The sequence below is a fragment of the Octopus bimaculoides genome, chromosome 7 (genome assembly GCF_046866305.1).
Source record: "Octopus bimaculoides isolate indiv1 chromosome 7, ASM4686630v1, whole genome shotgun sequence".
NCBI classification, from domain to species: Eukaryota; Metazoa; Mollusca; class Cephalopoda; order Octopoda; family Octopodidae; genus Octopus; species Octopus bimaculoides.
The window spans coordinates 66,258,954-66,274,570 of NC_142934.1; the positions used below are offsets into that span (position 1 = coordinate 66,258,954).

A 15,617-nucleotide genomic window follows, 5' to 3' on the forward strand; every position below is an offset into this window, starting at 1 on the left:
AATAGTGAACTGTTACAAATAAACTCTTTTGAGTTTATTTAAAAACTTAATGTTAAGTCATACAATTATTTGAAATTAGTGGGAGTAAAATGATTTGCTTCTTGGAAAAAACAAAAAAAAATCTCTTTGCTTATTATCTCTGTTTTAGGTTTAGTTGTTTGGCACTTTAGATTATAGAACAGATTACATAATTGTCCTCTAGTCTCATTATGTAGGTTAGTATCAGGCAAGTTCCTTATGTGAACTGAGTGACAAAAATTATGCCCTGAATTGTTATCATTCTATATATGACATTCTTGAGAGGAAAAGAAAAATGCATTCATTATATATGGAAAAAATTACTAATCAAATGGAATTAATGCTGGTACATTTGATAGGCATGTCTAGGAAACATAAAGAACTGGGAGATATACCATCAGACATTTTGTCTGATGCCTAATCAAATTTTTCCAATGCATTGTCCTTAACAATTGTCTTAGATTTAGATGCACAAGGCCAGCAGTTTTGAGTGAAGTGTGTACTGGTACATCATTTTATCTACATCAGAGGGGATGAATTGCAAAGTTATTCTCAACAGGATTTGAACTCTGAACATTAAGAACTGGAACAACTACTACAGGGCATTCAGACTGACAGTCTAATGACTCCACAAAATAATTCTTTCTGTTGTTGGCATAAGACCTGAAATTAGAGGGAAGAGAAAAACTGATTCTGTTGGCACCAGTGCCCAACTGGTACTCATTTTACTGACCTCAAAAGGGTGAAATTTGATTTGCTTCAGTCATTCACTAGAAGTTTTCCATGAAAACAAATGTTCAATCTTTCAAATTATGCATAAATCTTTCTTTAAATTTATTTCAAGAAAACAAGTTGAATGTCGACTAATTGTTAAAATATACATGGAATTATTTTTCTTTATTTTTCACTCACACTCTCATACACACACACACACACACACACACACACACACACACACAAACACACACATACTTACGTATATGTATGAGACTCATTACAAGCTTATCGTTTAAATCTGTCAGTTGTAACCACTGTCAAGTGTTAAGTAGAACCAAACTTCCTGCCTTGAGTTTGTGTGTGTGTGTGTGTGTGTGTGTGTGTGTGTGTGTGTGTGTGTGTGTGTGTGTGTGTGCACATATGTATGTGTGTGTGCATGTGTGTATATAGTTGCAGGAATGGCTGTGTGGTAAGAAACTTGCTTCACAACTACATAGATGTGAGTTCAGTCCTACTGCATGGTACCTTGAGCAAGTGTCTTCTACTATAGCCTCGGGCCAACCAAAGCCTTGTGGGTGACTTTGGTAGACGGAAACTGAAAGAAGCTTGTCATGTATGTATATATACATACATATATATATATATATATATACATATATTAGAAAAAATAATAACGTACTCAGATATCTGGATGGTTGTACATTTACAGATTTTTATTAATACGTCACATGTTTTATAAATATTAGCGCTTGCACCTATTCTTGTAGGTTCTTCAAATATATAAAGGAACTTATTGATTATATACGTTTTGCTCCATTTATTATTATTCTTTATATATATATATATATATATATATATATATATATATATGGGAGTGTATTTGGTTGGCCGAAATTGAATGTATATATATAGTCTGTGTGTTTTCTCCTTGCTTTGATGTCATGTAGTAGTTGAGATGTCACCATTCTGCAAGCTGTGTCCTTGATTGCCAATCTTTTGTGGAAACATGCCTGGTCAAGGGGACTATTACCTTACTGGGAAATGGCTGAGAGTTAACAACAGGAAGGGTATCCAGGTATCAAAAATCTGCTTCAACAAATTCTGTTCATCCCCTGCAAGCATAGAAAAGTGAACTTTAAATGATGATGTCAATATATACAAATACATATATATTCCCTGTGAAACTTCAGCTGGGGAAGGGAGTGTAGGTGATTGCATTCACCATGTATAATACTAATATCAGTATCTGTTGACTCTGGCCTGGCAAGCCAATAAAGTAGCTCCTACATGATATGACTGGCTAGAAATTTAAAATCATACTCTAACAACTTAAATAATGTAGTCCTGGATACATTATGTTTGAGAATTGAAAACTGGAATGGTTGTGGCCACAATTCCTTCCATTTTGTATGTTGTAATTAGGTGATCTGGGGTTAAGAAACAACAACTCTGGTTTGGAAAACTTTTACTGTTTTCAATGTCCCTGCTTCTCTCAAAATTTCATTAAGAGGATTATTATTCTCTTTTATTTTTTGTTTTGAAAATTCATTTCAAGTTTGTTCTAGAAAAATGTAGACTCTTGTAGAATAATGGTTGTATCATTTTAATTCACTTTGTTGATTGATGTTCTTGTGATTATTTGTTGATTGATGTCCTTGTGATTATTATCATTAATAATAATAATAATTTTTTTCTACTAGAAGTACTTGGCCTGAATAACATTTTCTTAACCATTAATAATAATGATAACCACAAATAATAATGATAATTATAATGGTTGGGTTTCTATGATGTTCTACAATTACTACTTATTGTTGCTATTGTAAATACTCTTGCAAACTACATCTCTCTAGTTTTTGCCAGATGTTAGTAGAACTTTTAATAAATTAAAGCCCAATTTAAATTGACCTTTCTCTTGAAGTAGTCACACTTCAAAAGTCAATATTGACCTAGAAAAGAGGTCTTCATATTTCAAGAAATAAATTGCACTCCTGTGCCCCCCCCCCCCCCACCAATACAAAAAACAACTTAAACAAATAAACAAACCATGTTGAAATCTTTCTTCTTCAATCATTTTAATTCCTTTCTTCATTTTCTCATTCTTTTCTCCTTTTGTTCTTCTCTCACCACCTTCTTCCTCTCTCTTCATCACACCATTCTCCTTCACGTTCTTTTAATCATTAAGTCCACTGATCTTGTTGCTACTATCTTTTTTATCCCCCCTCCCCCATTTCCCATTGAATACATTGTAGAACAAGTCTATTTAGCTCTTTCTAATGTAGTAGCAATTTGCATGTCACTATTGTTCTACCTATTTGCAGGTTTCTCTTGTGTGATGTGTGACATATATACATATATATATATATATCCATATATATATATATATATATATATATATATATATATATATATATATATATATATATATATATATATATATGAACTTTTCCACTTTTGTAAACCTCCTTTATCATCCTTTTTTACCTTACTTTCCTTCACCTACCGTCTCTTCAAAAAATAATTTCTAACTTCCGGTCAGCCATTGTTATGATCGGCCATTATTATGATTGACCGTTGACTGAATACTATTCAATTTTTTTTCTCCGTGTTTTTCTCCTTGTCTCCGTATTCTTTCTGTTGAAGAGCGTAGCTCGAAACGTCAAAGACTTTCCGTATTCCCGAGCGTCATACTAATATATCCTTTTGTTATTTACACCACCTGTCCTCGTCTGTTGTTATTATTTGTATATTCTCCCATATATATATATATATATATATATATATATATATATATATATATATATTATATATATATATGTATATACACACATATATATATATGTATATACATACATATATACACACACGCATACACACACACACACGCATACACACACACACACACATACACACACACACACACACACACACACACACACACACACACACACACACACACACACACACATATATATAATGCAAAATGCTTTTTACACTTGTGTTGCAATCTGCTCATTATGTGCGACAAGATGTAATTAACTAAATAATAATATAACTGTAGCCCCAGTAACATGGCTATTCTTAACATGCAGCGTCTTGTTACATAGAGATTGTCTTTTTGTAAACATAGCCAATCTTTTAAGAGATCAACCAAATCCTTTTGAAATGAAGTAATTTGGCTATTTTATGTTTTATACTCCAAACCAATCATTTCCATCAAGTTTTTATTAAAATAGATTACTTTTGCTTTATTCTTTCTTACTTTCTTTTTTTCTCAGTAATTGTTCTCATTAGACAGTTTTGGCTAACCAAATTATCAATGTGCCAGCCTACAGGCTGAAGAGTGAATGACTATTACTTCATCACCAGCAGCTCTGTCGTTGCTGATTCAGAGCACCTCGCTCTGAATAGGTACCAAAATAAGGCAGATTGGGGGCATCATGATATTAACTGTAAATGTACCATTGGTTTGCATTGCTGGTGTGTGTGTGTGTGTGTGTGTGTGCGTGCGTGTGCGTGTGTGTGTGTGTGCGCGCGCACGCACGCACACGCACACATGCACACACACACACACACACACACACACACACACACACACACACATTCCCATGTGGTCTAGTAGTTTGCATTTCTGGATTTCACCCAGGTAGCCTGGCTTCAATTTACATGTGGGAAAACTCTATACATACTACATGTATATATAAACTTTGGTTTCAGCATCATGATTGGCATATGACTTATCGGTGAGGGTATCTGCTCATGACTGTAAGGTAATGAGTTTGATTTCTGGCAGTGCATTGTGTCCTTGTGCAAGACACTTCATTTCATGTTGCTCCAGTCCACTCAGTTGTCAAAAGTGAGTTGTACTATAATTCGAAAAGGCCAGCTTTGTCACATTCTGTGTCATGCTGAGTCTCCCTGAGAAGTACACTAAGGTACACGTTTGTGGAGTCACTTGCATGTTAATTTAACGTGTAGGCTGTTCCAGTGATTAAATCAATTGGAACGCTCATAACCGAGTTATCATGACTGGCCAAATTTTAGATTTATTGATTTTTCCTTTTAAATTGTTCTGTTAAAAATACTTGATTGCTAAGTACTTGATAAGTATTATTTTTTTTTATTGCAAAGAAGTAAGGTTTTCCAAAGCTCTTGATGTCTACCAGTGATTAAAGCAGTGCTTATACCAGCTTTTTTTATTCTTGTGGAAACCTTGAAATACTTTCCTTGTTTCATGGAATGCTTGTGTAAAATTTATTATACATCTTTATTAATCCTTTTTCTTCTCTTTCATTTAAATTAAATTTCATAAGAAATTAGACAAATCATACAACTGTTTTTGAAAGGTTTGGCTGTTCTAAATACATCAGCGCCACAAAAATGCTTTAAGAAATTTCATTATCACCAAGATCTTGTTTTGTCCAAATTTCCTCAAAATTCCTTTATGTTGGGTCTCCTTAGTACATACTATGCTAAGACTTCCCTTACTAAAGAATATGTTGTGCATGTACGGGTACACCAATAGTCTGGAATCTTCAGTTCCAAGCCATTCTAGATTACTGATTTTTTTTCCAAAGCAGGGGTGATCACACATCACATAAAACAAATATTAAATTTACTTAAATAATTAAATGAAACATAGATACCTGTATAAACTGTATTGTGCAAAGTACCAGTAAACTAGTCTGGTGGCCATGAAAATTTGAAGTTCCTGCTTGTATATTAGTGTGGATTATGAGAGGTTCTGTCTTGTAAATCAGTGTTGTACCTGTATAATAGAATTACTAATATAGAATTAATTAAAAAAAAGAGAATCAATAAAATATGCACTTGCAATTAATTTTGCTTATTTATCACTATTTCTTACAGAATCTTTAGTGTTAGTGATATCTTGTGAAACCCTAAGTTTTGGAGTATTCCAGTTGAGAAATGCTGGTTTAACCCTTTAGTATTCAAACCAGCCGTATTAGGTCCAAGTATTCGTCCAGTTTTCTGTTCAAACTGGACAGTTCAGGCCTTTCACACCTATGCTACTATGTCATTCTAAAAATAAACAGTCATATTATTAAAACCCCAAGCTATGAGATAATGTATGATAAATTCAAAGCAGTGTGAATAAATCTGCTTTACATTTGACAGAGTAATATGAATGCTAAAAAAGAAGTAAAGTATTCTTTCTTGAGTCATACCGACTCCTAAGGGCCGGTTTCCATAGCATATATACTCCCCACCTGGTTGGGATGCCAGTCCATTGCACTATTACTCATTTTTGCCAGCTGAGCAGACTGGAGTAACGTGAAATGAGATGCTTTGCTCAAGAACACAACGTGTCGCCTGCTCCAGGAATCGAAACCACAATATTATGGTCATGAGTTCCAACACCCTCACCACTAAGCCATGTACCTCTACTATCTGGATGCTAAATGGTTAAAGGTTATTATATATCACTTAAATGATGCCATTCCTTGGGGCTTACATTCCATTCTTCATCTCCATTGATCTCTCGTTTACTAGAGTCTTTCTTTAACTTAATCTCTCATTTACTAGTATTGACTTGCATAAACAGACATCTGACATTTGTAGAAAGAAATTATTTTCAACAATTGATGCTTATGCATGTAATTCTAGCATGAAAATCTAGAAGAATATTTGTATTTGTTTGAACTATATTAAATTTTGTTACTTTTTTAGATATGAAATTTTAAAATGTTCTTTATTCTTTTACATATTTCAGTCATTTGACTGCAGCTATGCTAGAGCACTGCGTTTAGTTGAGCAAATTGACCCCAGAACTTATTCTTTGTAAGCCTAGTACTTATTCTATTGGTCTCTTTTGTCGAACTGCTAAGTTACGGGGACGTAAGCACAGCAACATTGGTTGTCAAGTGATGTTGCAGGGATAAGCACAGACATAAACATATACACACACGTACATATATATATATATATATATATATATATATATATATATATATATATATATATATATACGACAAGCTTCTTTCAGTCTCCGTCTACCAAATCCACTCACAAGGCTTTGGTCAGCCTGAGGCTATAGTAGAAGACACTTGCCTAAGGTGCCACGCAGTGGGACTGAACCTAGTACCATGTGGTTGGTAAGCAAGCTACTTACCACAGAGCCACTCCTAATTTTTGTTTTAATAATTATATTGATTTTGTTTTTGACTTTTCAAGATTTGGTAAAGTACATAAGCTACATTTTTTTATGTGGTTAAATTCTTCAATGTCAGTATCTCAGAAATAATCTCTAATACAGTTGACTTGATTACAGCTAACTGAATCCATTACATGAACTGTGTTTGAGCACTTAGACATTTATTTTTGTTTATTTTTACTTGCCACTATATTTTTGTCATTCTATGTATCTTGGTAATATCTTAGGAAATAATATTCTGAGTTTCCTAGAAGGTACTTAAGGAGCATCTTAATTATGTTATATATTAATTGAATTGCTTACAAGTATACTGTAATCATTTTTTGGTTGGTGCATAAAATATATTTTCTTCTTGATGTTGGAAACTATTTCTGATTGATTTTTATTCATAGTTTGTGACCTTTGCCTTGACATACCGACAGTTAGTTTATTTGGTTATTTTACTGTTCATTGTAGATATTTCTTACATTTGCACCCTACCACACACAAATAAATAAAATTTCTGTTAGAGACTCCCAAGTTATTTTCTTGGTTTGTTTCTCTGATTGGTGTTTATTAGAAGCTAGACTGGAATATATAATTACATAAGTGCAGGTATGACTGTGGTTATGAAGATTTTGTAATCACATGGCCTCAGGTTTAGTCCTGTTGTTACAGCACATTGGACAAATGTCTTTTATTATATCCATGGGTCAGCCAATGTCTTGAGTAAATTTGGCCGATAGAAACTGCTAGATCTTGTGTGTGTGTGTGTGTGTGTGTGTGTGTGTGTGTGTGTGTGTGTGTGTGTGTGTGTGTGTGTGTGTTTCAATGCTTGTCAATCAGTGTAGGCTTGCTTATGGGCCCTTTAGTCTCTTTTTGCCAAACTGCTAAGTAGTACTACATAGAATAAGTAGCAATAGACTTTTGAATAAGTACTGGATTTGATTTGATTGACTAAATCCTTCAAGCAGATGCTCCAGCATGGTCACAGACTGATCTGTGAGAAAAGTAAAAAAATAAAGGGGTATAGTCAATCTGGTTAGAGTTTTTGAAAAATGCTAATTACTGAGTTAATATTTTAGGATGAATTCTTATCTTTTTAAAGTTGTATATTTAAGAGAACTATGCCATATGCCCACGGACATATAGTGTAGTGGTTAAGAGTGCAAGCTACTAAGCCCAAGATTCAGAGTTCGATTCCAGGCAGTGATCTTAATAATAATTACATCAAAAAATACCTTAGGAATGAGAACCCGTGTTCAAAATTTCCCCAAGACACTTGATGAAGGCTGGAAGGTCTATCAGCCGAAACGTTGTTGTAACAACAAACAAGATGAGGACAAATATCCGTCAAATATAAATAATGTAAATGATATATAATTTTATGTTTTTGTTGAGAGTCTCACACAGATAAAGTGTTATATTTTTGTGCTTTGCAGTGAATTGCATCATTTTTGCTACCCTGGTGCACATTTTCACATATTCTAGAATTGAAATTTCTCTTAGTTTACAAACATGTTCAGATAAAGCATTTTATTTGCTAATGTAATAAAGAAGCTGAGTATTGTTCATAGGCAGGGATTTTTGTAGTGAAAGAACCTGGCGTTTTGTCTGCCATAGTTAATGAATGTATTCTTGTGTTAATCAGAAATAGCTTTCCTTGTAACCCTTGATTGACATTTCCTTAGCATTTATTTTCTAGGCATTCACTTTTGAGTGAGTAGGTGTTTGTTTTATTGCTACAACATAAATATAAAGTTTTAACTTGTTTATCCAGTGACCAAATATGTTTAGATAAAACTGTTATGTTCTTATTTATATGATGAAAAGTTTTGGTGTGTTATGTATAATGACTTTTGCACTTTCTCTGATTGTAGTGTATATTCTTCTTTTCTTTTTACTGGAGATTTCTTTACCCAGATATATGTGTACTGTTTCTTAATCATTCACCATTTAGTAGGCATTGGTTTATCTAACTATGGTTGCAGTAAAGTTCTAAAATGTTGATTCTTTTTTTTGTTTTCAGTGAGAATATTCTATTGAAATGGATTGTTGTAATGTTGTCTATGTTTATGCTGAATTTCTAGCTAACCTTTATATTGTACCAAATGAATACTGCATAGTATTTGTAACAGGTATGGAAGAGTTAGTTGTTCAGTATGGAAACCATCTCAGGAACCCTTGTTTCTACATTCCTACTGTATAGTGGAGTAAATAGATGTAGCATTGTTTGTCCATTTTTGTTATTGTTGCTCACATTCATGCAGGAATTTGATTTCGTTGTTCAACTTAGCAATTCATTGTGAAATCACTATAGATGTATAGCATAATCAGTTAAGCTTTTTTTTTTTAAGCAGTGGATACAATCTAATAATGGAAAATTCTTCAAAGGTTTTAACATTTCTATAAAATCTAATTCACAGAGTAAACATCTTTGATCCATTGATTGCTGCTAACCATATAGAAAACCAAACAAGTTGCTAACAAATATAAATATACTTTAGAATCATCCATTGAACATCTTACAGAATGGGTTTAGACATGAATATAATTAAAAGATTCTAATATTAGTAAAATGTTTTTGTTAGTTATCCCATAACCCTAATGGGACAACTGTGAATACAGTCTTCATATTGGAGCTCAGAGAAGAAATAACTTAGGGTGGTTTCCTATTTTGCTTTCCAGACCCCTTGTAAAATCTGTCTCACCAACACATTACATACTATCTCTGTACTCTGCTAAATTCCCTCACTACTAGCTCCTCTGAGCTAGCTACTTGTATACCTTTTTCACTTTGACTCACCTGGCCCTCTTGTCTCTCTTTGTTACCCTACCTAATTTTCCCTACTTTCCTGAACTTACATTAGCCATAGTTTCCAATTCTTCTTCCTCAGACTGTCAACTCATAGAGAATCCCCTCCTAAATGATTTTTTTCTCCTGCAGAAGCTGACTTACATTTTCAAACTGGTCATCAGCCATATTAATCTTGCCACTCTTGGAGGGCCTGCAAAATGACAAGGGTGCTACCCTCCTTCCTAAGTAAACAGTTTTTAAAATTAATCCTTCAGTTTAGCCACTACAATCTAACAAAACATTTGTTAATTTTACACTAACATCGCTGCTACTTTCAGTGTGGAACTATACCACTCTGTAGGGCTAGGTATAATTAGTTGTAGAGATCTTGATTACAGGCACAACACAATGGCAGTCTCAAGATAAACTACTGACTTCTTGGTTGAGTGTTCAATACTTTATCAATTTGCCCAGTGAGCCCCTCCCACCATCCCTTGACAACCGATGTTGGTGTGTTTATGTCCCCGAAACTTAGCGGTTCAGCAAAAGAGACCAATAGAATAAGTACTAAGCTTACAAAGAATAAGTCCTGGGGGCAATTTCTATAAGTAAAGGCAGTGCTCCAGCATGGCTGCTGTCAAATGATTGAAATGTGTAAAAGAGTAGAAAGAGTAACTCTCCCTCAAATTGAGCCTTAACCTCTGAAGGAAAAAAATGCACTGGATAATGTGGTCTTAGATACATTTTGACCAGGAAAAAAGAAAAAAAAGAAAGATAAAGTGCTCACATTTGAAATACTTTAGATCATAAGATTGCTCAGATGCTAAATAACAACAACAACAACAACAGATATCTGGTATGAAAGGAGGCTCTAAATAGCTACTGTACTTGTAATGAATAGCAGCTATATCACACCCTATTTTCTCTTCCTCTTCTTACATGTGTTTTCTTTGCTGGCATAGATTGAATTGGTTGTCAGTCCAAATCATTTCCTATTCAAAATCATTGCTCTCCTTGGTAGGTTGGCTTTCGGAGTGGTGGGCTAAAATTGTGCATATCTTTCATTTGATGTGGTTTCTATATCTGGATACCCTTCTTCACATCAACCACCAAGCAGAGTTCACAGTGTGCATTTTATTGAAGCAACAGTAACACTGAGGGGTTGTTGCGTTAACAAGACTCACTGTCCAACATAATCTCTGTTCATTTTCCTGTCAGTTTACTGAGGATATTGGGTACAAGGCACCAACATTAGAGAAGCAAGTGTCCTCAGCTAAACAAAAGAGTCTTCTCAATCTTATGGTGTCTATATTCATTCACCAACCACTTCCCTCTGTATACTGGGTTATGTAATACACATATGTATGTGTGTGTTATCATTGTCATCATCATTTAATGTTTGTCTTTCATGCTGCTATGGGTTGGATAGTTTGACAAGAGCTGGCTAGATAGAAGACTACACCAGGCTACCGTGTCTGTTTTGGCATGGTTTTTTACATATATATGTGTGTGTGAATATATGCAAGTGTATACATGTGTATGTTTATATGTATTTGGGCATGTACATGTGTGTATGTTGAGAGAGAGAGAGAGAGAGAAACAGTGTTATTGGTGTTGTATATTAGGCATGATTTAATATGATCAAAGGTGTTTCAGCCATGACCATCCCATTTTTATTTACTGATGGTGTGTCTTAGACATTATCTACATTGCCTTATATACACTTACTCTAGGTGCTATTTAGCCTCACGTCAGCTCTGACTGAATATACTTATGAACTAAGACAATCCAGTTGTGATTATCCTATCTTTTACTCTGATGGTGTTTTTAATACTATTTTATTCAGTGCATCCATCCTTTTTTTTAAAGACATAATAATATATAAACTAAACACAAGGTGAGGAAGCCATAGCTAGAATGTTTTGATCTTGTGAGCATGGATCTACTTTATCACAGCTAACCTGGGGCTAAACAACAACAAGGACTGTGTGCATATATGTTTTCTTGTTGCTGTTGTTTGTTATTAGTTTCTGTCTTCTTCTTTGGTTTTACTACAATAAAACAGGAAATCCTAACTGGCTTTTGTTTAGATGTTCAAAGTTCTGGCCTTTCACTACTCACAGCTTCTATGGAAATCAACAGAAACCAGTCAAGGCTGTATTGCTCATTAAATTACTTGAGTTAATCTTTCTATTATATGCTTCTGATGTTTTATTGAGCGTTATGATATGTAGGTGTTTGTGTTTTAATGTGTGTGTCTGTGTCTGTGTATATTTATGTATGTATATATAACATTTATTTACATATATTTGTGTGCATATGTCTGTATAATATATGTAAATAGATATAGATATATATTTGAGTGTGTGTGTGTGTGCATATATATACATATATATGTGTATATATATATATATATATATATATACATATATATATATATATGTATAAATATATATGAGAGAGAGAGAGAGAGAGAGAGAGAGAGAGAGAGAGAGAGAGAGAGAGAGAATGTTTGTGTGTATGTGTGTGTGGGTATATATATGTGTGTATGCATTGAAAGAGGGAGTAAAGAAAGAATATCATTTATGTTGTATATCAGGTGTGATTTTGAGAAGCTTGTCAGGCAAGAGTCCTTAGGAACTGATATGGTCAGTTGATAGGATAAAATGCCAGTGTGTGTGTGGTAAAAGGTTTGCTTCCCAACCACATAGTTCTGAGTTCTGTGCCATTGTGTGGCACCTTGAGTTCAGTGCATTGTGTGGCAAGTGTCTTCTGCTGTAGCCCTGAGTCTGACTAAAACCTTGTGAGTGGATTTGGTAGACAGAAACTGAAAGAAGCCCATTATATCTATACACATATCAAACAAAAGACTGGATAAGTCTGCAATTTCTGTTTTGAAATGTAAATATCTAATTACACTCTGCAAATAGAATTCACTAGAAATTTCAATTGCTCTGTACATCTCATTCAAAATAAAACATCTATCGTCTTGAGGGCTGGCAATAGCAAGTGCTTCTGGTCATAGAATATCTGCCACAAATTCTGTCTGACTGATGTGAACATGGAAAAGTGAGTGTTAAAATGAGGATGATGATGATGATATTGTAAATGGACCAACTGGCTGATAGACAATCCACATTTAGTCACCCACACTCAGCAACTACTAGTTAACTCTCAAGATATGTCTGTGTTCACTCTGTTTCTCTGTCTTTTCTGTTAGAGACTATATCAGTGATTACAATGACATGTACTTAGCTGAGGGTAAGTCAAAGGTAAATAATGGAGTGGGCAGGGACTGTCTGTGCATAGTTTTGGTTTACATTCATTGTATACGTTTCATTGTGTTTATATATTTTAGCTATTCAGTTAATTTTTCATGCTTCAGTTCACTTGTCAGGTGAGCCAATAAAATAGGAGTGGGGTAACTCATAGACTTCATGTGTAAATTCATTCACATAATTTTGAGATCACTCACTGTGAAAGTTTCTAAAAACTAATATGAAAGAAATGGTTTAGACCTGACTATGTCATAAAATCAAGGAGAGTTAAACAACTGCTCATAACAAGCTATTGGTTTTTCTATCAGAGGTAAGTGACTATCCATCTATCCATCTCCACTATTAAAAGTAGATGAAATAGAAAATATTGATTGTACTCCGTATGATATTAATGGTAATCTCTATTGTAAGTGACTTAGGGGTTTTTAATCCCCTCTTCTCACATCTTTTTTCTCCACTATTTAGAAAAAAGAAAAGGAAAGTAGAGTTGATTGTTTATGTAGTTCCTAAATGTTTAAGTGACAATGTAGTTTTATTTCAAGTTACGTTGCATTGATAATTTCCAAAAAAAAAAAAAAGAATGAAATTAATTTAAATTTATCTGCATCTACTTGAAAAAAAACAAAACAAATAAGAATGAATTATATAGAAACATAAACTATCAAATAGAAAAAAAAAAGTATATCTCTCTCAGCGATTCTCTTCTCTCGAGGGAAATTTCTCCCTCACTTTTATTTCTTAGCAAACCCTATTTTCTCTCTGCTTCCTACACTAAAAACAACTGCAAGATGACAGCAGGGGTCGTTACTGTCAAATTTCATGTGTGTATGTATATATACCATATTTGATGGCCTATAAGACGCACAAGTGCATAGGATGCACCCTAGCCTAGGCTAAACTTTTGTAAAATAAATTACCAATAAAATAATGTTTTAATTCCTCCACTTACCTGTATAACTTTGTTATTACCGGTAATTATAAGCAATTTATTGCATCCACATTCGATATAAACATACCATAGGCAACTGTTCACCAATAGATGGCAGCACATGTTTTGTAAACATACATAGCGTTTTGAGCGAGTATTGAGTCTACATTGAGTGCATTGGACACAGGGGGATTTTTAAAGCCATTTTTAGGTAAAAAAAAGGTGCGTCTTATAGGCCATCAAATATGGTATATATATATATATATATATATATATATATATATATATATATATATTCACAAGAGATGACAAAGGAAAAAACGATTGTTATGTACTTCTTTAACTTATTGCTATTTCTGCTATAAGATGCAGTGGTCTCCTAGTTGAGTGCCTGAATAATACCTTATAGCTTCATTAGAGCCTTGAATATGAAGTGCAATTTGTATGTGTGTGTGTGTGTGTGTGTGTGTGTGTATATATATATATATATATATATATATTCTTTTATTCTTTTACTTGTTTTAGTCATTTGACTGCAGCCATGCTGGAGCACCACCTTTAGTTGAGCAGCTCGACCCCAGCACTTATTCTTTGTAAGCTTAGTACTTATTCTATGGGTCTCTTTTGCCGAACTAAGTTATGGGGACATAAACGCACCAGCATTAGTTGTCAAGTGATGTTGGGACTTTTGAGTTGGATAAGCTATTTGACCGGAAAAATAATTCTAACAGGGCACCACCTGGAAGGTCATGTGCTGTTTATCTTGATAGGATATCATCATGTCACGCACATACGTTTCTGATGCATGTGCCTGATGTACCCTTATCAGATGGGTAGTCATAATAGGTATATTGGGCTTTGTATGTTTGTGCCCCAGTGTCACTTTGATGGCATGTGCTGCTCTCTCACTCAATAATGATAATAATAATAATAATAATAATAATCATGTAAAATTTTGGCATAAGGCCAGCAATTTCAGAGAAGGGGACAATTTGATTACAATCAGTCCCAGTGCTCAACTAGTAGTTATTTTATTGATCCTGAAAGGAAGAAAGATAAAGTCAGTCTCAGCAGAATTTGGACTCCGAACTTAAAAAGCCAGAAGAAATGTAATTTGTCTAGAGTGCCAATAATTCTGTTAGCTAACCACATTCTATTTCAACTGTAGGCACAAGGCCTGAAAGTTTTGAGTGGAGGGTTTAGTCAATTACGTTAACCCTAGTGCTCAACTGGTACTTATTTTATCAATCCTGAAAGGATGAATGGTAACATTGACCTTGGTAAGATTTGAACTCAAATAATAATAATTATAAGACGTGGGGGCTGCATTGCATTTTGTGCAAGGACATAAAACATGTCCTTTTCCAATATTCCTAATTGTAGAACTGCCAGTTACCTGGGCATTGACACACGCATATATTTTAGTAACTTACAATACTGAGAGTCAATGATCCCTTCAAACAAGAATGAGTGACAGTTGCAATGCTTCATATGTTTCTTATGAAGCTACTTTGAAGTGTTATATTGTCATTATGTATTTTACTAGAATAACAGTGTAATTAGTTTTCATTCTGAAAATTGTATGTGAGTAGTGTGAGAGAAAAGATAAGGTTATCTAGGACCATATTACCTAATGTGTCTTTCCCTTTTTAAAATAATAGTATATGATTGGAGAGAGATTTGGCTGCTGTTTGTAGTTTTCAAGCAATCACTTACAAATTTCCA

The 15,617-nt window shown here is 34.0% G+C and overlaps 1 protein-coding gene and 1 long non-coding RNA gene across 13 annotated transcripts in view; one reads left to right on the forward strand and one right to left on the reverse strand.

The window, feature by feature from the left end:
- LOC106872834 (putative protein phosphatase 2C T23F11.1) overlaps window positions 1–15,617 on the forward strand; it is a 228,587-nt gene that overhangs the window by 133,344 nt on the left and 79,626 nt on the right. The window contains exon 1 of one of the 12 annotated variants that reach the window (XM_014919967.3): window positions 13,139–13,274. The exons of the other annotated variants lie outside the window; for them this stretch is intronic. The gene's annotated coding sequence lies outside the window, so the exon portion shown is untranslated. Of the gene's footprint in view, window positions 1–13,138; window positions 13,275–15,617 lie in introns of those variants that run through there. 12 annotated transcript variants of the gene reach the window in all.
- Window positions 1,610–14,131, reverse strand: LOC128248389 (uncharacterized). The gene is made up of 3 exons (XR_008264629.2): window positions 13,914–14,131; window positions 5,382–5,503; window positions 1,610–1,847 (listed from the first exon to the last, which is right to left on the reverse strand). It is a non-coding gene; the product is annotated as an uncharacterized LOC128248389 (long non-coding RNA).